We start from the raw sequence: 27,483 nt of genomic DNA, 5'->3' as shown, positions 1-27,483 counted from the left end.
ACCAACGGAAATTTTTTTAAAAATGAGTAAATAAAAACTTGATTAGATGTTCAAATATCGGATAATTTAAATGTGGATTTTTTTTTCTTATCTGAGAGACAGAACTATTCAATTCTAGAGAATTCTGCTTAATAATCATTCAAATGATTGTTAATCCAAACAGGGATGATCCAGGGGCTTATGTGTTAAGTCGGCATTATAAAGCAAGAAGATATTCTGGATAAGACCCTCCTTGAGGAATTGTTTTGTACTACCTACAGGTACCTGTTAAGTGTTTCTGCAAAGCAGTGCTTAAATATTAGCATTTTTTCACTTGAGGGAAAACGAACACAACGGTGGGAGAGAAGCCTTTTGAAGATTCTGGTGTTTGTTTTTCAAATTGTTTACACCCTGCAAAACTGAATCACAATGCTTCCAGATTTTTGAACAAATATATAAGAAATACCTTTTCTCAAGTATGTCAGATGAGTAGGTAAATATGTAGGACTGTGATGATGAGCCTTTATATCCCTAACCCACTCTTCCCCCAGGTTAACGTGCTAGGTTAATTCATCCCTAGGTACTCATTCTTAAACTTCCTTTAATTGGCAATTGAGAAGTATTTCGGCAGACAGACGTGCTGCAGATACCCTAAAGACAACAGAAGGGGAAAAGTTAACAAGGGGTTCTGAGGCACTGCGACAAGGGTGACAAGGTTTGTTAAGCACGAATAAAGGGGATGAGCATTGCAGGAGGTATTATGGATTGGCAGCCTTTTCAGAAAGGTCAGCAGCTTCCTTTTATAATTGCTTCCATTCATTTCAATACAGTTTGCTAGAACACTCTAAAGCCAGAAGCTGTCTAAAGGAGGGCTGGTAACTTCCCTTTCCTTCACAGTATCTCTTTCATTCAAAATAACTTTTCCTTTAGCAATACCTAAAAAAAAAAAAAAAAATCACATACAAGGAAATCTTATTTTAAAGACTTGGGTCACGATTCTCATAAATCTCTAGTAAATTTGGTATTATTTACTTTGAAAAAATAGGAGATGACTTTGGCCCACAGAGAAAATCCCACTTTTATTGTAAAAACATTTGTAAGCACCTAAAAACTTTTGATGCAGCAGTCCAAATATCTTGGCTTCTGGAACATAACAGTGATCACATATTAGAGATTAAGATTTCAAAAATATAGGTAATTCCCTGATCTTTTCCTTTTCAAATTCATCTTGAGCCTCCCGTTCTTTTTTCTTATTTATGAAACTTGATCCTAACTTAAATTAACCATGTTTGTGCTACTGCAAACAATTTCTAATACACATGTTCTTAAGTGTTTGAATATATTTGAGATGTTTATTGAATATGTGTATTTCTAGTTTCATCATCCCAAACTCAGACTCGGTGGTTCTAGAAGGTGCTCCAACTCTGCATTTATACAAACATGCCATCCTCCAGGTAATATTGATGCAGAAATTTCCTCGACAAGAGAAGTAATGTATAAAACCACAAGATACCAGGAAAAGCATCAGTTTGAAAGGAACAACATTGTTTACTAGTCTTTTGTGAATCCTTCAGGGTCATGGTATATAGGCATAAGTATTCTTTTATTTCATTTTGGTAAATTTCTTGTAAGTCTGTGGTACAAATTAGATCATTCTACTAATCTCCTGGACAATCTACTCTGGCAACTGAGACCTGTCATGGGTGCTTAAAGAATAAAAAATAATAACAATAAATGTATAGTTTCATACAAAATACATTTTAAAACAAAATCAGACTAATCTGAAAAATAAAACAGTTCTATTTTCCTCAGTAGTTCTTTAAGAATTAGAAAAAATGTTAGCAGGTAACACTTTTACAAATTATATGTTCATGAGTACGTCTGAGAAGTGTACATTTTGCTTTTTAATTTTTTTTTTACATCCCTAGTTCTACATTCCACCCCACTCCTTCCTATTGTTATTGCTATACCGATACTTCCTTTGTAGGAATTTCATAATTTGTATATTCTTATCTGAATGGAAATTGCTGAGGTTCACCTTCCCACAGCAAACTCCTATAAGCTGTTAGATTTGTTGGAGCAAACAAGGCAGACTCTTCCCCTTTCCACTCATTTTCCTTCCCATTTCCACCTACTTCCCTTTTCCACTCAGAGACAGCCCGGATTGGACATGTGACTTGATCTCAGTCAATCAGAAGCCCTTAAAAGTGGGATCTTGTGCTAGCGGCAGAGGGAACGCTTGGAGGTCAGATTTCCAGCAGCAGCCTGGACGGTATGCAAACCATATGGTATCTGATGTATGCCTTTTAGGGGATTCCTGCTGTTCACTGTCCAGAGCTCCTTTGACTTCTGCCAATTTCCAACCTTGGTTTGTCAGCTTTGGCTGATTTTCTGAATCCAAATTTGCTTGTGGTGATTCTCTTATTGTTTAAAAATACTGTTTTTTCTCCTGTTGCTTATAACTAAGAATGCTGAATAAAACACTATGTTTTATTGATTTTTGTTGTTGTTGCTGTTGTTGTTGTTAACAAAGGCATGTCTGGTAATGAACACACATAGATTTGTGTACAATACAGAGATTACTCACAATCACATCATCAATGATACATTGTGAGGACATTAGGAATTAAACTCAATATTACACAGGAAATTTGAAAGGAGGAAGTCAGGAACATATGAAACTAATTCAGTATGGATTTCAGAACATATAGCTATACCAGGGAAACATCCTCCACTGATTTTGGTTGATATGAGTTTCTAGTTAATCATATTTTTAAAGAGTTGTTAAAAATTAAGCAAAGTGAGAACCCATTAATTACCTGGAGCTCAAATGCGCAGATATGCTAGTGAATCAAATTTGAGAATGACTTGCTAAAACCAAATTTTAAGAGCACATGAAAAAAAGGTAAAATTCTTGCAAAAACAAGCATTGAGAAGAGTGAAAGCATTTCTCAAATGAAGAAACTGATGGATATGTCCATGTGTGCATGATATTTTTTAAAACTCATCTATCATGTATTGAGAGCTTTAGAGAGGAAAACTGAAATATAAATGCACATATGAGAAACAAAAAAATTCAGCTCCAGCTAATATGCTACCATTTACTTAACACATTCATCAAGGTGAGGGAGTGTATCTATAATTGGTAGGATAGCTAGCTAAATTAGGTAAGTTATTATTTACTTACTACAACTGAATAAATAAAGAGACCCTTATTCCAAAAATCTTCATTTGATTATGGTTAACCTCACTTCCTAAGAAACTTTTAACTTCACAGCCTACCATCAGCCCAGCAGTGGCATTCATTGACAATAGTAAATATGAGAAAAATGATCATCATGGCAGTTAAATACTGTCCCATCACAGTAAACTGGGGACACTTCAATAGATAAAGTAAGGAAAGATAAATGAACACTAAGACACTGATTACCATTTCTAGCCTGTTAGCTCCCATTTAACTGATTTTAAAAAGTCTTTTATTAAATACACATCTGTGTCCCTTGGCCTGTCTCTTGATCTCTTCCAAGAGAAAGGAGACTTGCAAGTAAATGTACCTAATACTGTATGTAGAATACATGCATGAATAAATAAATAAATAAATAAATCTATGAAGTATGAAGAAAAATAATTACTTCCTTGGGTATAGTAGGCTTCAGTGCATTCAAAGTATATTTCTGAGCATGCTCCTTTCTAGGCAGTTGGTAGAGTTTTATTTCCCCACTTCCTTTGAGGTTAGATGTGACCACATGACTTGCTTTAGCCAATTAAATGTGAAGTATTAAATGATGGTCATTTCTGGATGGAAACTTTCAATGTAAATGCGGAATACACTATTTTTTAAAAATTATTATTATTGCTGTGGAGATTGTAGAATACCATTGAGATGAAGCTTCAGTCAACCTAAATTCCTGAATGCTATAATACAGAGCAAAATCTCTAGCTTGTCCACAGTAAATATGTATAATGAGCAAGAAATAAGACTTGCAATTTTAGACATTGCTACTGTAGCATAATCTAGCTAGTCTCATTGGTGCATTGTTGATGGTAAGGTTATATATATATATACTATTTTTATTGTATTTCCATAATGATTATCTTAGCATTTGTGAATATAAAACATTTCATAATAACATTTATCCATATAATTTGGCAGAACTCACTCTGAAAGAAATCAAAAGGCAGGCCAAGAAATAACTATTTCAATATATGACAAGACTAATACTTCATTAAAGAAATTTGGGAACCCCTCTGTGAATACGTTCCTATTTTCCTGGTATCCCTTAAATCATCTTGACTAGAAATAAATGGGGTATACCGGGTTTAGTCTAGTCAGTGGTTTATACTTCTTATACCCTTCGATGCTATGTATGTACAACTCTGTACTATCTAAAGTCCAACAGAAATTACCTATTCGTGTATTCCTTATATTTTTTCTAATATTCTATATTCTTTTAGTCAATTTTATTCCTCTCTACTTTTAACAAAAACCAAACAAAATAAACACAAAATAACAACAAGACAAACCTGTGTGGTTGGAGAAAAAAAGACCAGAAAATTCAGAAAAGCTTTGGAAAAGAGTAATAATTATTAGATTCAGTGCTAGGGTCATTATGTGATACACGGGATTCCATATGCAAATTTCTATGCTTAGGTCAACTGTTCCACTTCATTCTACTCATGTTATTTCAAATATACTGATAAAAACTTTTATTACTATCCCCTCCTCCCCAAAATAATTAAAACAACTGTTATTGCTAACTATTCCAGCCAATTCAGCTTAAAGTGGAAAGATTATACATATGAATTATTGTTGGCTCCCATCAAGCAAACTGATGCACATTAAAATAAATGGAGTTTTTTTATTTTGTCCCAATTATCCAAACATGCAGTCTTCTAACAGTCACGGAGGTAGAAGACTTCTCATTCTTTTAAATTGTTTCCTCCTAAGATAAATTTTACCAAGAAAAAGGTAATTTATAAATTCAAATTCAAATGCTGATGAGAATTATTTCCTCATTAGCTAATAGTCAATATAGTCTTCTTATGAATCATGGCAGAGGAATAAAGCTATATATTCTGGTGTGTTATATCCAGGGTTATCCCAGGGGGGGAAAAAAAAAAAGCATTAGGTAGCAAGATGATTTTTAAAGTCTACTGTTTTACAAATAATAAAATATACTAATTAAAGTATCATAACTATCCAGCAGTCTAACCTGAAGCATGTTTCAGCAGGTTTTCCCACTATCCATTACATACTCTCTCCCTCCAAGTCAAAAGAGGCTACATGAAATCTTCCCTATTCATGTTTCCTAGCATGCTGGATTTATTCTACAGAGATGCAAGTAACTGCGCTAAAAGGCAGGTCACAGAAGAAGGGGAGGGAAAAAAGAAACAAATACAGAAATCTTTCTAAAATAGAACTCTCTTCTTCATTTATTCCCTTAATATTATGAATGTTTGACAAAGAAAATGTGTAAAATCTATTTTAATTTTTTCAGTTGTGATTTAACTATTTTACCCTGTCAATATACTTCTAAATTCAATGCTATCCTAAAGTCAACTCCTCTGATGACTCTGTTTCTTTAGACTGCTACTTTAAGCTACTTTTTGTTCAGTCTAAATTTGAATGTGTGCAAAAAATAGATTACTTATGGCACTCACCCATTTAGATGTCAGAAGAATATGTCCACTAAATTAAAACATCCTAATCATCGGCTGTCAAGCCTTAGAGAATTTGGCACTGCCTCATATTTCTGTTTATGACAGCTCACAGAGGGCATGCTGTGAACTGCTTTTTTTCTGCTTAGGACCCAATTAGGAGTGACAAATGAAGCAGTTTTAATATACCCAATACAAATATGTGATATTAAGAATATATCTCGAGGTGAGGTCACTAACTTATTTGCCAATGTTCAACATTCTGAAAGAGGAGAATTAATGCTCTGGCATTGGTAAGACTCTAGATCTAAAAAGTCAAAATACTGTTTTGCAAAGATGGCCCTTGGACAGTAGAACTGCCTAAAATTGGTGAGAGAATAACTGACTCTTACAAAGAAAAAAATGGAGACAATCTCATTGAGAACATTGAAGAAATATAATAAATGTTTAGTGACCTAGGAAGGTAAAATTTCTAAAGAAGGAAGAATCTCATTTGATTGTTATTGGAGGGTTTTCTGGCAGATACGTATAAAATGATTATAGGAGATAAATAGATTGAAAGAGACCAAGGAGGAAGACAGCCATTGCTTCTATTTCCTGCCATTGAACAACCAACACTTCCTTACTTGGATGAAAAACCAACTCTTCCTTACTCCCTCCTTCCTTCCTTCCTACTTCCTTACTTGGATTACTTCCAAAACTCCTTCTAGAACTTTGTGATGGAGCAAGGAAAACAAAACAAAACAAAACTAAACTAAAGACACGATCCTGGATTAGGAGTGATGTTAAAAATAACTGTGATAAACTGTGGACCCAAGCAAAATTATTACAGATAGATGCGCAGTTTTATCAGGCCACAGTGCCATCATTATACCCAACTATCCATCTTCTCACAAGCTTCCCCCTGTCTCCAAGGAAATAATCTGTAACTTCAGGCAGTTAAGGAAAACATAATTTGGAGAAGATCAAAACAATCCACATTGTCACATACTGTGCCTCTTGAATTCTGTGATTGGTGGATTTTATAAGTAGCTATAGCATCATGATGATACATGTGTGCCCCTTAAGCTGTCTGGTAAACTTGGAGCCTTTATGTAACATAAGAAAAGGCATTTTAGAGATGCTCTAAACCCTTCAGTTCAAACAATGCAGATTTTTTTTTTTTTTGCATTGAAGACTGATATCCTTTTTGCAGTATGAATTCTGTAAAAATCATGGACTTCGCTGTAGTCGTAATGATAGTAGTTCTCTTTCCTGCCACCAAGCCACTGAGAATACTGATCACTGAGTTTATTACAGTACTTACTGAAGTGTTATCTTTCAGTCAACTCTGTTATTGATGAGCTGATTATCTAGGTGGTAGATTACCTCCGTTCCACCTTCTCTTCCCTTTTCCTCTTCTACCTCTCCATTGGTTATTCACATGCTCGTTAGCATTTCCACCAGTAGGTGAGTTAACAGAAGGAAGGGAAAATGACATGGCAATCAGTCAATTTTATTACTTAGCAGCCCTTATAAAGGTTTGGTAGAAGAAGAAAATTTAAAATAGTCTTTAAAATTAGGTTTGGGGAATTATCTATGGCTTTTATTTATTCATGCTCTTTCTCTTGTCTATTAACATAATCAATGACTATTGCATTTTACAATTATCTTGGATAAAAATGTGCTTTTACTGGAGATAGATACATTTCATTAATAAAGCTGTGTATAGTCTGTAAAACACATTGGGCGCTTTCATTATGGTGGTATAAGTACACATGTAAAATATTATGATTAAAACTGACTACTTAAATAATGTTGCTAGTATTTAATAATTGATATTTGCAACATGGGGAAAGAACCATCCAATGAAATATGCAATATTTAAAGTTTCCACTTGCAGGTTTTCATATTCTCTAGTTTCTAGTGGTCATAAGCATTCAGATGACTATGATTCCCAGTTTATAATACACCAAGAAGTTCAAATTTAAGGCACTAGTGATACTGTGTCCCTTTACCATAGAGAATTCAACATAGTGGTTACTTACAGATGGCCAGTATCATTTTTTGCATCATTATTTACTCTGACCCTCAATGTATCCGTAGCCTACCTAGATGCTTTACAAAGTGCCAGCACATAATGTAGTAAGATATTCCATCTTAGTAAAAAATAAACAACCTTACATAGCAGTTTCTAAAGTTTGACATGTGCCTATTTTTTTTTTTTTTTGGCCTAAGAATATAAACTTTTAGAGTTATTACTTTAGCTATTTCTCATCCCACATCTAACAATGTAGTAAAATAATCATTAGTGTAATCTTGCTACAGGAGGAAAAAAAATGACTATTTATAAATAGTCTGAAATACTAATTCATATTAAAATTTTAAGGGCTGAATCTTAAATATTTGTCTCTTTTTTAAGATTTTATTTAAAATAAATAAAATTTATTTTATTTTATTTATTTATTTATTTATTTATTTATTTTATTTTATTCTCTGCACCCAGCTCGGGACTCAAACTTGTAACCCTGAGACCAAGAGTATCATGCTCTTCTGACTGAGCCAGCCAGGTGCCCCTTATATACTTATCTATCTTTCTTTCTTTCTTTCTTTCTTTCTTTCTTTCTTTCTTAGGGGGCACTTTTAATTTCATTTTATTTTATTTATATTTATTTATTTATTTATTTATTTTTAAAGATTTTATTTATTTAATTGACAGACAGAGATCACAAGTAGGCAGAGAGGCAGGCAGAGAGAGAGGAAGGGAAGCAGGCTCTCTGCTTAGCAGAGAGCCTGACGTGGGGCTCCATCCCAGGACTCTGAGATCATGACCTGAGCTGAAGGCAGAGGCTTAACCCACTGAGCCACTCAGGGGCCCCTATATTTATTTATTTTTATTTTATTTAGGGGGAATCTGAGATTTCATAACAAAACAAAACAGATTCACTAGAAGTAATACGTAGATACCAATGAATCCATTGAACTCTTGGAACTCATAGCAGATTTACATAGTCCCTTTCTATCTTTCTTTTTGTTTTTCTTTCTTTCTTAGTAGGAAGAAGTCAGTGTGTAGCCTACCTTACTGGCAGAGAAGTGTTGAATTTTTAAATGAGGTATGTTCTGAGGACAGGCCTCACTGTCCCATTTGAAATGACCTCTATACTGCTATTTTTCTCAGTAATAATTATCACAGGACAGACACTATTCAGTAGTAATTTGCTAAGTCTTTTTGAATTTCTTCCCACTGGGTTGAGAGTATAGACTAAAATAAGGAATTCTTACGCACAGCAATGTAGGAATGAAAAACAAACAAATACAGAATAAACATAGCTGAAACTCCACAGAAGAATTAATGGCATAAATAAATAAGCAAACAAATAAATATGATTATAGATGTGTTTTGACATTAACCACAATGCCAGTAGACGTTCAATCTTTAGTGACGGTATAAACATTTTTTGTCTAAAAATTATTTCTGGGAGAAAGATAAGATGTACTGTGTATGTAGGATAGGCATATCAGGAAGAGAGAGGATAAAATGGATCCTCATGAATAAAGAAAAAAATTTGTAAGGTCACAATATTGATGTTTTTCACCCCATCAAAAAACTTGTTAAAAACAAGACATGGGGGTCAAAGTGGACTCCTTACTGCTAAGCCCCACATCACTGAACCAAGACTTAATTACAGTTTTGGCCTCTCCCAGAAATCAAATCTTAAACCAGTCAGTCAGGATTCACCTCTTCAGGACTAGGGAGGTAATCTGCATAATAGGCTCCTCCCATCCCCTAAAGGAAAGTGACTTTGCCACAGTCAATCCACTTTTTGCTAGTATAACTCCCTTGTCCCCACTCTCTTCTGCCTATAGTAGTTCTCCGTTTTGTACAGCTCCTTAGAGCTCCTTTCTTTCAGCTAGATGGGATGCTAATTGGCTTCATAAATTGTTGAATAAAGCCAGTAATATCTTTAAAATTTACTCAGCTGAATTTTATTTTTTTAACAGAGACTGTGCAATATTTCTCCCAGTTTTGGCAATGGCAGATGGTTTTTGTGCTGGAAAGAAAACTACACAGTATTTCTCTCAAATATACCTTAAAAGTAACACCATCCTGAAGCCCTACCAATATCAACATCTGCACTTTTTGGCATCAGTCAGAGAGAATACTGTACTGCTCCTTAGCCCACTGCGATGTATCTTATTGTTCAGCCTTCCCAAGTACTAAAGTATTTCCGGGGAAATAAGTGGTTATAGCAAGGTAAGTATCTGAGGGGGTCATAGTAAAACAGTAAATTGTTGTAGGCAAATTCTGTAATGCCAAGATTGGAAAATTGTTCCATTTCCCTGATCAAAGCACTCTTCCAGGACCCAGTTGATAAAGCTCTGCCTCCCCCCTTTTTTTCTTGTTAAATTGACATGCAGGAGTTTAAATACTTGACTCAGAAAATGATATACCATGAAGAAGAATAAAGATCATTCAATTCCTGAATGTCTGCTAAAATGGAGCCTTCACATGAACTGAGTAATGATGTAAAAAATGGATAACATAGGGGATTAAATGTGGCCTCTTGGCAAAAGTGCTCACCACCACTAAGGTGGTACGACTATGTCCATAGGAAGAAAAAATATTTAAGATAAAAATCATCATAATTATGTCCCAAAGAAGCTTCATAATCAAACATGGATAGAATAATATTTTTAAACTCGGGAATGGTTTGCTCTCCACAAGTATCTTTTTTTGCTCAAATATTTGAAGACATTTTCCCAGATGTTTGGACTGTAGGCCAGTCAATATTTTGAATAATCTAGTGACTCTAAGGATGGCATGATGGTAGAAGAATCTGAATGTGATTCCCCCACCTCCCACCAAAGTCAGGGTGTATTGTTAGTATTCTGGAGGACTACCTATCTTCTAGATTCTACTGTTCATCCATCTATCCCTTGGAGACTCTAGATCTTCCCTTGTTGGACTGTTCTGAGCAATGAGGTCAAGGCTAAATGGCTGCAAAATTCTTAGACTGAAGATTTGCAGAGGTAGGATGGCCTCTGCTCTCCTCTGCTATTCTTGTTTCAGTGACAAGTTTACTATTCTGCAATATTGTCTGTTCCACCTTATAAGGAATATAAAATACAAAGTGCTTAAAGAAGAATGGTTACTTTATGTTGTACATGCTGAACCTCCACATTTTTCCATTATAAGGGAAATTTTCTAGAAGCTACAGCATATCATGTCTGGGTCACTACTATATTCCCAGAGACTGCACTGTCTGGTAAAATAAATCTATTAAAAATAAACTGCATCCATGTTTACATGGGAGTGTCAAAGAGCATTTGGTTTCCTCCAAGTATAACTCCATCTCTCATGGCACAATTCCTATCCTTCCAAGTATATTATAGGTGGTTTTGGTCAAGGTATGTTTCTTCAAAAAATTATCCAAGGTGTGAATATTGGCTGCTTAGGAAGTTCCTTTATTTTTGATAAATATTCTTTTGTGTTGGATGTTTTTGTCTAATGATATATGTTCAAGTTCTGTCAGAGTAAGACAAAATCCTATTAGAAATTAATTAAGTTATAATTCCTGTTCACCTTGAATAACTCTCTTTCTCTAAAAAGATTATTATTGTTTGTTATCGTAAACATTCTTGACACCCCCATCTAAACACGGATATGATCTTTTTAAAATAGATTACTTTTGCAAAATAGAAAAGAGTAAATAAGAGTTGTATCATCTCCTTACCCCAAAAACTGAGCTATGAGCTATCCTTGATTGTCATAGAATTTCATGACTTTGCTAGATAAAATTGTATCTAAATAAGTTCAATTTTGTTTTCTCAAGGCCAATTGCTTACAACTAACTGAGTAGTGGATCTATGGTAGTTAAGGCCTCTCTGGAAATAGGAATGATTATCTTCAGCTACAATGACTAACTGAAAATTCTGCTCAATCCTTATAGGTGTCATGTTCTGCTCTGGTAACTCCTCATATTTTTATGGGAATTCACAAATAACTAAATATTATTTTATTTCATTATCAGTGATATTTTTTATCCCTGTTATATTTTTTCCTTTTATTTATTTTTTATTTTTTTATTAACATATAATGTATTATTAGCCGCAGGGGCACAGGTCTGTGAATCGTCAGGCATACACACTTCACAGCACTCACCAGAGCACATAACCCTCCCGTGTCCATAACCCAAGGTCCTGTTATATTTAAGATATAATGCTAACATCCTCTTGTTTTAGCTGCAGAAATAAATGTGTTGATAAAATGTCTACAATATAAATCATATTGTTGAAAACACTTAGCATATTCTGACCACAATGGAAACAGAGAAGTAGCAATTAATTTTGGCCCAAGGACCCATGAGAATTTCCAAGAGAAAATAGAAATGCTCATGAGAGACTCTTAAGATTTTGCAAAGCAACATAATTCAATTAGAAAAACATTTATGAATGGCCATTATGTCTAAGAAGCTAAGGCACTGTGAAAGGTACTTACTTGGAAAGTACAAAGATGGGAAAAAAACACTCATTTATATCAAATTGCTTGCTATATAATAGAGGAGAAAGATATGTACAAATCTCATAACAGTAATACTTAGAGGCCATGTGACAATAAAGAAGGAGAAAGTAATTCTAGCATAGAAATTATGAAAATTTGTTCATGGAATATTCATCTATTCATTTATTCAGCCTTTCATTTAATAATTTATATAACAAACCATGATCTAGGTACTGTTCTAGATACTGAGAATACACTGAAGGCCAAAACAGATGAGGAAAGTTACATTATAGTCTGGGAAATAATGGAACAACCAGCTAAATAAACAAATAGGTAAGAAACCATCCAATGCTAAAGGATGTTATTCTGAATAATAAATTTCAGCTTCAGAGACATATGAAATTAAATGAGTAGAGAGAGCTTCTCTGTAGATATTACCATTTCAGCTGTGTTCTGACTGACAAGAAGGAGCCAACATTTAAATACCAGAGGAAAGACTCTTCTGGGAAAAATATGTAACTTGTCCAAAGGCTTAAGGTAGAAAGGAAGAGGCCTGTCTGAGTAGAGCTAAATGATGGGGGAGTTAGAGGGTGGGAAGGAGTAGGGAAATAAACCAAAGTAATACAAAGAGTAGGACAAAGTCAGATCACATAGGGCTTCATAAACTAGAATTTGGAGCTTATTCTAAGTACTATAGAAATGCACTGGAGAATTTTAAGCAGGTGCTTTACAGGATCTCTTCTGCATCTTTAAGGTAATAGAGTAACAATGTTTTCCAGTTGTATGGCTACTTTAGTAATCCAGGATAAATGTGATTTCTTTCTTTCTTTCTTTCTTTTTTTATTAGAATTGTCAGAGTGGAGAAGAAAAGAAGTGGATCAAGTCAGAATATTTTGGAATTACACATTTGACTGGAGCATTGGTTGGGTAATAGGAAAATCTGATCCTTAAGTACTTCAGCCAGGGAGATAAGAAAAAGTTACTATGAAAGGAAGAAGAAGATAAGTAGCTTGGTTGGAAGAGACTTGTTCTTCGAAGCAGGAACAAGGCAGTGATGCACAGGGTGAGAATATTAAGGTTACATATTATGTGATTATTGAAAGTTCTGAATTATGTAGATAAGAAAGACAAGAGTATTGGGAATGATCAGACATAGAATGTTATAAGCGCTGTAGTTGGGCCTGAAATTTCCTCTTTGCCTCTTAGAAGGAGAATATGTGCCATTATTTTCTAAAGTAAATTGTGACCACATAATTTTTTTCATAGAGAAGAAATAGGTATCACAAAGGATTATGAAGATTTAATAGTGATAATCCTACCACCCAGAAATGACCAGTCAACACACTGGTTTTGAATGTAAGATGTCTTATTTTTTTGCAATCATATAATGTGTCTCACACAAGATATCTGTTATTTCTTAACTCTTGATATTGACAATAAACACATGTTGAAAATGTTAAGAAGAGTTTTTTTTTTTTTTTAAGATTTTATTTATTTATTTGACAGAGATCACGAGTAGGCAGAGAGGCAGGCAGAGAGAGAGAGGGAAGCAGGCTTCCCGCTGAGCAGAGAGCCCGATGCGGGGCTCGACCCCAAGACCCTGGGATCATGACCCGAGCTGATGGCAGAGGCCTTAACCCACTGAGCCACCCAGGCGCCCCGTTAAGAAGAGTTATTAACCATTATTAGGACAATAAATTGTTTGTCTACGTCACAAATCACTTCATGAGCTAAGGAATTTATTGGTTCTTATGAGGAATAGCTTAATTCAGGAGTAAAATAACATCCCCAGGATCCGTCAATTGACTCTTACTCTTCCGTATGTCAGCAAGCAAGTCACACAGTAAAATGTCAGCGAGATCATTGCACATGGCCCAAATATGAATCTGACCCTATCAAACCTAGAGAAGAGAGAATTTTTTGGTGTTGTCTGTAGAAGTTATTAATCATGATTATTCATCATCTTAGAATGATCACTTGTCTCATCCAACCACTGTGGTGGATGTAATAGAATACCCTAATTAGTTTAGCCTATGTCACATGTCTACAACCCCAGGAAAGGTGTGCAAATCCCACCTAAAATTATGTACTTGGAGTAGGGAAAAAGTCATATTCTCCAAAATAAGATTGCCATGCTCTTGCCATAAGAATGGTTCTGGGTAATGGCAGCAAATGCTCAATTCAACAGAACTTCCAGACTGTGAGAGTGCATGGTAATACACAAATTTCTTCTTAACAGGTTACAGGAGAACCAAAATAGAGGTCTCCTTTATCCTTAGAGAGTTCAGTAAAGACTGAACTGGCAAAGGCTAGGAATGGTCTTGTCCATTCAATTCCAAATGATAATCACATTTATTTTCTATGATCCCTGATGTAAAAATAAATAAATAAGTTTGGGAAGCACTACCGTATAATGCCCACAAAAATAAGATACATATATTCCATTTTAAAAATTGAAAGAACCTAGAAACTTTATAAACAAAAAGCACATATGATTGTGAAATTAACTGTAAATATTTCAAACACCTCCACATAAAGGCAAAAATTATTAATGTAGTTTAAAAATATTACATTATCTTATTTATCATGATACACCTCAAATAGTAACTCTTGAATAGTAAAACATAAAGGATAGGTTGAAATGTGTTAGGCAAAGGCAAACAATAGGAAAAAAGGCAATAAGACAACACTGCACACAAAGTAGAATTTGAGGGAAAAATCACATTAAGTAAGACAGAAAAGGGAATTTACTATTTATAAAAAACTTCAATTTTCAATAAAATATAATTTTACATTAATTAACTTTTACATATTTAATAAAATTACTTCTAAATACAGAAACTTTATTTTTAAAAATACACAGCAGTATTACAAAAAATATATATATTAAAGCATTTTATATCTTCTCTCAGTCCTAAACTCAAGGCCAACAACAACAAGACCACTTGGTTCATAATACTGAATACTGATGAATTGAATATTGATACACTGTACTGTTCTCTTTTCTAGAGTCCATGGACAATTCACAGAATTTTTTTAATACAGTATCCCAGATACTTTGAATATTTCAATTATTTTTATTCAAAAGTATAAAGTAAAAAGAAGTTTAGAATTTCTAGAAGAAATTATCAGAAAAAAGTGATTGGTGTTGATGTCAGTGAAAGTAGAAGAGTAGAGAATTCTAAAACTGTCTTTCTAATCAGCAATAATTATGTTGATGAAAAATATCGAAGTCACCTTTTTATAGACTCTATTCATACCCAACATAACAGTAGCTATGAAGATAGTCACATTCCTCTTGAAGTTTGCTGGTACCCCAGGGAACAATACAGATGTCATTCTCAATGAATTGGAGTGTTTTGACTTGTTGGGTAGTTCCACAGAGGGCTGGCTGACTCAAGGTCTTGCTTTTGTTTCTCCCACTTTGGATCTTTCTAGGCATGACCTGAATTCTCAAGTGATATTTGTCAAAAGAACTTAAGTTGAAACATACTAGGTGCAACTTTCTATGACAAGGGATAAGAGTTGGGACAAGTAATGTATAGACTGAATAGACTGGGAAAGGAGATATATGGGGGGGAATAAGGACTTTGAAAAGTCTCTGAGCTTATCAAGAAATCTACAAGGCCATGTGCAATCCTAGGGCTAGACACAAGGTCTGAATAAACCTGATAAAACTAAGCTTTCACCTCTGGCTAACATTTAGACTTCATGTAAGTGTGAAGTAAAAGCTAAGTTCAAGTTTTAAATGTCCTGGCTAAGCATTGAAGTGGTATTTCAACATGAGACAATCTGAAAATACTGGGAGAGTACTTTATTTGATTTATTTATTTTTTGACATTTATTTATTTTTTTTTACTTATTTATTATTTGATTTTATTTATTTTTTGATTTTTTAGTTTAAGGAAATCTCTATCAAAACACCAACCAACCACTACTCTAAGGATTAGAGACTTCAGTGGCAACACACACACAACAAAGAATTCAGTGTTCACAAAACTAGTTTAGATAAGTACTACACAAACAGCAATGACCTACAACAACCAACCCTGAGGAGTGAAGGAATCTAATTTCAAAATTTACCACATTATAATATTCAAATATCTGACATAAAAAAACTGAAGCATGACATACAAGAAAGTATGACATATTCTTAGGAAAAAAAAAGTCTCAGAGAAACCCCAGATATTGTATGAGTTAAAAATAGATGTTTTCTATATGATTTAAGAAACTTATACAATTTAAAAATTATTAGTCTAAAGGCCAATATTACCGTAATTTTGTCTTGTAACTTCACATTTTCTTTTTTTTTTTTTGAAGTTTTTATTTATTTATTTGAAAGAGAAAGACACAGCGAGAGAGGGAACACAAGCAAGGGGAGTGGGAGAAGGAGAACCAGGTTTCCTTCTGAGCGGGGAGCCTGATGTGGGGTTCTATTCCAGGACCCTGGGATCATGACCTTAGCCAAAGGCAGAAGCCTAATGGCTGAGCCACCCAAGTGCCCCTCCACATTTTCTTTCAACATAATTTAAGAGACTTATGAACTTTAAACATTATTAGTTTCTGTTTGGAAATAACAATATATAAAAATCTAATTTTGTTTCATCAACTGAAAGAAATGGAGACAGAGATGTAAAGGAGCAGAGTTTTTGTAAGTTAATAAAGTTCAACTTGTATAAATCTCAATTAGTGTGCTATAATATTAGGATGTTAGATGCAATCTCCATGGTAACACAAAAAATACTTATAGAATATACACAATAGGAAATGAGAAAATAATAGAAATATTTTACTATAAAAAATCAACTAAACACAAAAAGAGGACAGAAATGTAAAAAATGAATAATAAAGTTATAAGCCAACAAATTTATAAATAAATAGCAAAATGACAACATTAAGTCCATGCTAATCAACTTTGAAAAGGAAGGGAATTATGACATATGCTACAAAATGAGTAAACCTTTAGTACATTATGCTAAGTGAAATAAGCCAGTCACAAGAAGCAAATATTGTATTACTCCACTTGTATGAGGTACATAGAGAAGTAAAAAATCATAGAGACAGAAACTACAATGTTGATTTCCAGAGGCCTGGGGAGGGAGAAGTGCGGGGGGGGGGGCAGTTATTGATTAATGGATATAGAATTTCAATCTTGCAAGATGAAAAGAGTTCTGGAGATGGATAGGTGTTAATGATTGCACAGAAATATGAATGTCTTTAATACCACTCAACTATATGACCCAAAATGGTTAAGGTGGTAAATTTTACATTATGTGTATTTTACCACAATGAAAACAAATACCAATAACACTCAACAAACTAGGAATGGAAGTAATCAAAGCCATAAGTATTAGTAGGAAGCCAGACATATAGTCCAATGGAATAGAATAAAGAGTCCAGGAATAAACCCTTGTGTAGATGGTGAAATGATCTTGAACAAGGGAGTCAAGAGTATACAATGAGGAAATGACAGATTCTTCAACAAATGATATTGGGAAAACTGGATATCCAAATGCAAAAGAAACTGTGGAAAGAGTCAAGAAAACCTTCAACAGACAAATGGATAAAGAAGATGTAGTCCATATACACAATGAAATATTACTCAGCCATCAGAAAGGATGAATATGGAACTTTTGCATCAACATGGATGAGACTGGAGGAGAGTATGCTAAGTGAAATAAGTCAAACAGAGAAAGTCAATTATCGTATGGTTTCATTTATTTGTGTAACATAAGGAATAGCATAGAGGACATTAGGAGAAGGAAAGGAAAAATGAAGGGGGAGAAATCAGAGTGGGAGATGAACCGTGAGAGACTATGGACTCTGGGAAACAAACTGAGGGTTTTAGAAGGGTGAGCCAGATGATGGATATTAAGGAGGGTATGGACTGCATGGAGCACTGGGTGTTATATGTAAACAATGAATCATGGAACAGTACATCAAAAACTAGTAATGTATTGTATGGTGACTAACATAGCATTAAAAAAAAAAAAACATAGCTTGACATTTACCTTGCACCCTACACAAAAGTTATTTCAAAATGGATTAAACATCTGAAACTGTAAAACTCCTTAATAAAATATAGGGGGGAAACATTTATGACATTTGATTTGGCAATAATTTCTTATATATATGACACCAAAGGCAAAAACAACCAAAGTACACATCAGCAAATGACATTGCATTAAAAAAAAAAAAATCTGCACACCAAAGGAAACAATCCCAGAGTAAAAATGTAAACTTTTTTTTTTTTTTACAAACCATATATCTTGTAAGAGATTAATATTCAGAACATATAAGAACTCTTACAAGTCAACATCAAAAATAATAATATAACAACAACAACAACAATGAAACAACCTTGTGGATTAAAAAGTGGCAAAGAACTTGAATAGATATTTCTACAAAGGAGATACATGAATGGCCAAAAGATATATGAAAAGATGCTCAACATCACTAGTTATCAGAGAAATGCAAATCCAATCACAATAAAATATCACCTCACACCTGTTAGGATGTCTTTATCAAAACAAAACAAAAACATAACCAAAGGAATCCCCCAGAACAAACAAAAATACACAAAAAAATAACAAGGGAGATGTAAAGAAATTGAATCCTTTGTGCACTCTTGGTGAGATTGTAAAATGATGCTGCTATCATGAAAAACAGTATGGAGGTTCCTCAAAAAAATTAAACATAGGAATACCATATGATCTTGCAATTCCACCCCTTAGATAAATAGACAAAAGCCTTGAAAATAGGATCTTGAAGAGAGATTTGCATACCCATGTTCACTCCAGCATTATTCACAATAGCCAAGAGGTGGAAGCAAACTCAATGTCCATCTATGGATGAATGGTTAAAGAAAATGTTGCATATATATATAAATGGAATATTATTCAGTCTTAAAAAAAGAAAATCCTGTCATATGCTACAATATAAATTAATCTTAAAGATATGCGAAGTGATGAGCACCAGGTGCTATATGGAAGTATTGAATCACTATATTGTACACTTGAAAGTAATATTACACTGAATGCTAACTAACTGGAATTTAAATAAAACCTTAAAAAAAAGATATGCAAGGTGGACAAAGCCATAAAAAGGCAAGTGCTACATGATTCCACTTACATAAGGTATCTAAAATAATCAAATTCTTAGAAAGTATTATTGAGGTTTTCAGGGACAAGAAAATGGAAAGAATGGAGTCAGTGTTCAGTGGGTACAAAATTTTAGTTTTTCAAGATGAAAATTTCTAGAGATCTGTTACCCAACAATGTGCATAGAATAACATTACTATATAGTAAACTTTAAAAAATTAAAAGATAATGACTACAGGAGCTTTATTTGTAGAGGGTTTTTTCTAATTCATTTATTATTTTTATTATTTGTGTGTGATTGATGTTTGTTGTTTTTAACACCCAGGAAGTGAAATGGGATTCCCTGTGTTCCTCTGCCTTCAAACAAAAACATTTCTTTCCAACACATGGACCAATACTCACCTCTAAAAAACTATATTTCCCCTCCGAGTTACAAAGAAAATTAATATCCAGAAAAAACTGAGGTCCACAGGTCCAGTCCTGGGGTTGATCTTCTGCTGACCTTAAAATTTAGATAATAAATTTTATGATTTTTACCACAATTAAAAATCATTCTCAATAATATTAACTTTGATTTCTCCTCAGAAACCTGTAGGCCAGAAAGGGAGGGTGGAATGTTTAAAGTGCTAAAAGAAGGGGCGCTGGGTGACTCAGTGAGTTAGGCATCTGAATCTTAATTTCTACTCAGGTCATGATCTCAGGGTCTTAGGATCAAGCCCCACATCAGGCTCCCTTTTCAGTGGGGAGTCTGGATGGAGTTCTCTCCCTCTGCCCCTCCATCTGCACGCTCACTCTCTCTCTCTCTCAAATAAATAAATCTTTTTAAAAAAAAATGCTAAAGGGAAAAATTTACCACCAGTTAGGAATTCTATGTTTAGCAAAACTATCCTTTTAAAAGTTAAGGGGAAATTAAGACATCAACTGAACAAAAGCTGAAGTAGTCCATTGCTATAGTAGACCCACTACCCTATAAAATACGCTAAAGGTTGGCTTTTGGACTGAAATGAAAGGATGTTATACACTAGCTCAAAGTCATGCAAAGAAATAAAGAACAATAGTAAAGGTACATATAAAGATAAATAAAACTATTTATTTTATGATATAAAATAAGTATTATTATGTTTGGGGTTTGTAAATTTTTATGATGTAAAAGAAAAAATGCATAAAATGATCACTATAAGTCTAAATTAATCAGCACATGATTTTTTTTTTTTTAAGATTTTATTTATTTGACAGAGAAAGAGAGTGCACAAGCATGAGGAGTGGCAGGCAGAAGGACAGAGACCCTGATGTGAGGCTTGATCCCAGGACCCTGGGATCATGACCTGAGTCAAAAGCAGACACTTATCTGACTGAGTCATCCAGTTACCCCTAATCAGTACATGATTTAAAAAGATGTAACTAGTGACAATTAAAATACAATGGGAAGGAACTATACAGAAAGGTGTTTTTGTGATAGTGAAGTTGATACTAATTCAAACTATATTGTTATAAATTTAAAATATTTATTGTGATCAACAGAATAAGCACTAGGAAGATAACAACAAAAACATGCAGAAAATCAAATGAGAGGGGATTAAAGTGGCATTCTAGCTAAAATCAATTAAACAAAAAAGAAGACCAGTAATGGAGGCATGAGGGGGAAAAGGCCAAAGAATATATATATTTAGGTAGAAAACATAAGTAGAAAGTCCTTCTATATTCGTAGTTACTTTAAGTGTAAATGGATTAAATTCTTATTAAAAGGCAGAGATTGGTAAAATTGCAATCTCTTATACCTCATACAAGTGGAATCATGTAGCACTTGTTCTTGGTGTTTCATGAGTGGGACTTGAAACTTGGGAGATTTGTCAGTGGGATTGGCTGGGATAGTGTGGAGGGCACTGCACTGCCCCTAGACAGAAGGCAGGACAAACAACCTAGGGGGAGACAGAGTGGTAACAATTACTGAAAAACACCTAAGGCACACACCTGAGGGAGATTATTTCCTCTTCTCAGATTATATCCCTGAGAGGCAGCATTCATGGAGACACCACTCTGGGAACAAAGCATAAACACAGAGCCACCTATGGGAAGCAGTGCAGTGCCAATACTGACTGCCTAACTTGCTGGTGGAATTCCCTTCTCAGTCACCCTTTCCCCAATACCAGAAGGGTGGGCCCCTCCCAAGAAGATCAGCACAAACCCCTGCCCACACCAAGTCCTCAGATCAGATTTTTACAGGGCCTCAGTTCCAGTAGAGGTGGTGACGGTTCTTACATCACAAGCAGACAAGAGCACATCAAGTTAAAACTCACCATATTCATGCCAGGGACCAAACACTGTCCACAGCAGTCAAGGAGAACCTCTGCAGACAACTGGCCTGAAGGATAGAGCAGTTAGAACATAACAGCAGAGTACACGCAGTACACACTGGAGACACTCTGTGAAGCACAGGCCCTGGATATTACATGACCTCTTCTTCATAAGGCCATTACATTCAGGAGCAGGAGACATAACTGGCTTTTCTAACATAGAGAAAAAGGCAGAGATTTAGATAAGATGTGAAGACAGAAGAATTTATACCAATGAAAGAACAAGATCCACATACACAGATCTAAGCAAAATAGAAATAAGTAAGGTGCCTGATGGAGAATTTAAAGCAACAAACATAAGGATACTCACTGTGCTGAGTAAAGAATAGAAGACATCACTGAGATTCTTACCACAGAGATAAAAGAGAAAAAAGAATCAATCAAAGAGTGTAATAAATCAGATTATAAACACGTTTCATGCAAGGAACAAAAGACTGTAATAGCAGAGGAAGAAATTAATGACCTAGAAGACAAAGTAATGGGAAACACTGAAGCTGAACAAAAGAGAGAAAGAATTATGCAACACAAGAATAGACTTAGGGAACTCAGTGACTCCATCAAATGTAATAACATTCCTCTTATAGTAGTCCCAGGAGGAGAAGAGAGAGAAAAGGGTGCAGAAAATTTACTTGAAAGAATAATAGCTGAAAATTTTCCTAATCTGGGGAAGGAAACAGACATCCAGATCCAGGAGGCACAGAAAACTCCCATCAAAATCAACAAAGCCAGGCCAATACCAAGACATACTGTAATTAAATTTACAAAATAAAGTGATAAAGAAAAAAACTCTTAAAAGCAGCAAGACCAAAGAAGTCATTAGCTTGCAAAAGAAAACCCATAGGCCTTGTTGGAAATTTTTCTGCAGAAAGTTGGCAAGCGAGAAGTGAGTGACATGATATATTCAAAGTTCTAAATGGGAAAAATCTTCAGTCAAAAATACTCAGTCAAAAATACTTTATCCAGAAAGAGTATCTTGCAGAATAGAAGGAGAGATAAAGAATTTCCCAGACAAAAATTAAAAGAGTTTTTGACCACTAAACCAGACCTGCATGAAATAGTAAAAGGGACTTTTGAGTGGAAATGAGAGACAAAAAGTGACAGTATAAAGGCAGGAAACACAAGCAGTAAAAATGACTATTTCTCTAAAACTAAGTCAAGGAATACAAGAAAAAAAGAGATATAAAATAAAAAGCATATACCTAAAATGTAGGGAGGAGAGGAGAAAAGAATGGTTCAAACTTAATAACCATCAGTGGAATTGTTGAATCACTATACTGTGCATCTGAAACTAATAATACACTGTATGTCAACTAACTGGAATTTATTTATTTATTTTTTTAATGTATTTATTTGACAGAGATCACAAGTATGCAGAGAGGCAGGCAGAGTGAGAGAGAGGAGGAAGCAGGCTCCCCGCTGAGCAGAGAGCCCGACACAGGGCTCGACCCCAGGACCCTGTGATCATGACCTGAGCTGAAGGCAGAGGCTTTAACCCACTGAGCCACCCAGGCGCCCAACTAACTGGAATTTAAATAAAAACTTTTAAAAATTATATATTGGCATAAATATTATAAAATTTTTCTCCAAACTTAGATTCTCTGATCAAATGTAAAAAATAAAAATTGAAAAAAATAATAGAAGCTTAAAAATAAGCAAATAGGAAGAACTGACTTGACAGGAGTAGAGAAAAACAAAATTGAAAAAAAAAACTTTTTAGTAAGTGAGAGTAGAAAAATACTATCTCAAATAATAAAAAGCAAAATAATTCAGGGAAGCAGATAACTCTTGAGCCAAAATTAATGAGAATAATCTATTAGTATTATTTAATATTATTTAATATGATTTAATAATATGATTTTGTTGTTATTGTTATCATGCTTCTGTGTGTGGTGATTTGCCAGATTAATCTTCTCATATATAATGTCTAGGAGTTAGTATTCTAGAGTTACCTACACTGGAAATTACCCACTGTGAACAATTAAAGACGTTTATATTCAATAATTCGTCTTTTCCTAATTAAATCCAAATTTACCCTCTTATATCACTCCACCATCAAAATCTAAGATTCAGCAAATGAAAACTTAGGCTGAACTAAAAAATTCAGATAATATAAAAGTTATTTCAATGAAAGTGGAAAGTTGGATGGATGTGTAACCTCGGCCTGTACTTCAGAATGATGTTGAAATCACCAGATGCACCACTGTGAGGACAGCTCAGTGAGAAAGATGCTGGGGAAAAATGTTTGACTATAAATCTAGTCTGTCTATAATTTGTTTTTCACAATATTAATATAAATATTAAAAATTTATTTACTTCGGTTTTAGTATATCTCATGACCAAACTATTGCACACGGTTTAACGAATTTATGATAGATTTAGATTTTAGAAGATAACATTTTGGCATTTTATTTTAGAACTTAAAGTAAAATTTAAAGTAAACATTCTTTTACTTTGGTAGCACTTTTTCTGAGCTCTCCAAGTTTAAGTCTTAATTCTTCACCTTTATAAGATATATCAATTTAAAAATATTTTTAAATGCCTCAATGCCCTCTTCCTACACTTTGGGAATTTTAGAAGCCTTTCAGTATATTTAAGGAATTTCAGTTGTATGAGAAAAAAAGAAAAAAAAAAAAAAGAGGTAATGTTTCTGTTGTTAGTCTACTCTGCAGCCTGCTTTTCTTAACCTGCAACCAGATGTACTTAACCATCCTTCTTGGTCCTATAATTTATATTCACCATGACCACAACTTCATTTTATTTTTACTATTCCAAAGCACTTTTTGTGTAGGTTAGTTTGTGTAGTCATCTTCTCCAAAAGATTTGGAGAAAAGAAAACAACTAAAAATTAAATGTTGACTATCACTGTACCTAGTAATAATCATTGCACAATCTGATTTGTTACTCTGGGACCTCTTTTGCCCTGGACACTCTTCATTTACTTATAGTCCCCTCACAAAAAGCTATACAAGAAAACCCAAGATTTATTTAATTTATTTTGAATAAAATTCAGCTCTAACTTCATTTTTTTGTGACTTTGACTTGAAGCTAAGGGTGTGGGAGTTGGGTTGCTCATTGTTACTTCCCCAAATGCCCTTGAGTGTGCTTTGCTAAAGAAAAAAACCATCTTCCTGAAGATGAGTCATTACCCAATTTTTATGTGAAAGTGGCTACCCCCAGATTTTTAAAAAATGTTTTATTTATTTATTTGTCAGAGAGAGAGAGAGAGAGAGTGAGTGAGAGCGAGTAGGTATAGTGGCAGGCAGAGGGAGAAGCAGGCTCCCCACTGGGCAAGAAGCCCAATGTGGGATTCAATCCCAGGACCCTGGGATCATGACCTGAGCCAAAGACAGATGCTTAACTGACAGAGCCACCCAGGCATCCCTAGATTTTTCTTAAATGTACACTAAAAAGCTGGCTTCCCCCCTTTCTCACTGTTTTCAACTATTTTTTTTCCATTTCTAGTAGATAATCCTTGATGAGAAATGATATACATGTTTTAAAGAGATTGTGTACTTGCCTTATAATTTTTCTTTGACACATTCTCCTTGAGTTATTATATGCCCTAACCCACTAGCTACTATTTTTGAAATTTAAAAAAGCAATATATGTGATTAGAAAAAGAAAACAACACAATATAATGGGCATTGAGAAATAGTGACTTTAATACTGACCCTAATGGTTCTACTCTCCTTCTTAAAGGAAATCACTATTAACAATTTCTTGTATCTTTCCAGATATTCTGATTATATACATTCATAAATACACCTTAAAAAATGGTAATGAGTTTTTATATACTGTTTTGTTCCTCACTTATTTGTTTAGCTTTATATATTGGGTACATTTTATGTCAGGAATATAGCTCTAATTTTAATATGGCCATAAAGTATTTACTCATATGGGTACATTGTGATGTATTTATTCAGTCTTCTGATTGACTCTGCCATGCCATTGCCTCAGCATATTGCTACTACATACAGTAAAGCAATGTATATCTTTCTACCTCTATTTTGAGCACATGGACCATTTGTGTGCAAGAGAGCCCTAGAAATAGAATTGCTGGTGCAAAATGTAAGTACATTTTACATTTTGATAGATAATGCCAAAATATCTCTTAATGAGGTTCTACCAATTTGCATTCAATCACTGTGCTCATTCTCAAGGATACAATAGTGGTAACATCAATCCTTTTGCAGCTCCTAAGAGGCAACAAATGAAATGATTAAAAGAATGTACTCTCAATGTAAAGCCTGGATTTGAATCCTGTCTTACCAGTTTGTGACCTTGGAGAATGTACTTGATATTTTCTGTACAGTGGTATTAACAATGAACTCACTCTTTAGGTTACTATAAAAAGTTTAATTAGTTAATGTATATAAAACACATTAAATAACATATACTTCCTAGGGAATATTTAATACAAATTAGCTATTATTAATTCAATCCAGAGGAGAGTCAGACAATAATCAAAAAGCACAAATAAATATAAAGTTGCAACTATAATGATCATTTTGAAAGAGAGGCACTTGATTTCAGAGCCTATAGTACAGATCTTGCTCTGTCAGAGAAGTCTTTTCTAAAAACAAGTCATTGATGATTCAATTGTGATCTAAAGGGTGATTTTGTGTTAACCAAGTGAAGAAGTTCAAGAGGAACACTTGAAAAAGAGAGAATTGTGTGGAAAGTCGGTGTCAGGGGAGCAATACATAGTATGGGAAACTGAATAAAGAGAAAGAACACAGATGAGATAAGCCTGGAAAGGTAGGCAGAGTATGAGCAACATAGAATTGGACATATGCAAGCATTCAATAGCTTTGCATTTTTCTTTCCTCTTTTTCTCCGTGACCCACTCTTTCATATAGTATATGTAGAATCAACCCAAATTTGGGGTACATGTACTTGTTTTACTTTTACATTTTAATTCCATGTATTTTATTATTATTGTTATCATTTTGATTGTTATTGTTATTTAGACTAAGCATGCAGTAATATTGTTAGGAATATTTCTGATTATTTCCTAATTACATATTATGGAGGCAGGAATTTGCTAATTTCTAACATACCAGAATTTTACTTTCTGAAATTTTACTAACCTATACTAACCATAATTATACTAACCTATGATAAATTCCAAGTTTTTTGTTATATCCCTATAATTTATAAAATGTAACAACTGTAACTGAAAATAGTTGCTAGGAACCCTCATGAGCTGTTGGTGGAAATGCAAAGTGATGTAGTCACTGTGGAAAATACTACAGAAGTGCCTCAAAAAGTTAAAAACAAAAATACCATATGATCCAGTAATTCCACTACTGGGTATTTACCCAAAGAATAAAAAAAACATTAATTTAAAAAGACGTATGCACCCCTGTTTATTGCAGCATTATTTACAATAGTCAAATTATGGAAGCAGCCTGAATGTCCCTCAATAGATAAATGGATGAGGGAAGTGCAATATATAGATGTACACATGCATGTATGTATGACTGAATATGAATATTATTCAGCCATAAAAGAAGAATGAAATCGTGCCATTTGGCAACAACATGGATGGATCTAGAGAGCATAATGCTAAGTGAAATAAGTCAGTTAGAGAGATAATACCATATGCTTTCATTCATATGTGGAATTTAAGAAACAAAACAAATGAACAAAGGAGGAAAAAAAAAGAGACAAACTAAAAAACAGACTCCTAACTATAGAGAACAAACTGATGGTTACCAGAAGGGAGGTGGGTGGGGGGATGAGGGAAATAGGTGAAGGGGTTTAAGAGTACACGTCTCATGATGAGCACTGAGCAATGTATAGAATTGTTGAATCACTGTATTATACACCTGAAACTAATGTAACACTGTATGGCAACTATAATGGAATAAATTTTTTTAAATATTTTATTTATTTATTTGACAGAGAG

The sequence above is a fragment of the Martes martes genome (assembly GCF_963455335.1).
Source record: "Martes martes genome assembly, chromosome: 8".
Taxonomy (NCBI): Eukaryota; Metazoa; Chordata; class Mammalia; order Carnivora; family Mustelidae; genus Martes; species Martes martes.
Note: the sequence above shows the minus strand (reverse complement) of the source record.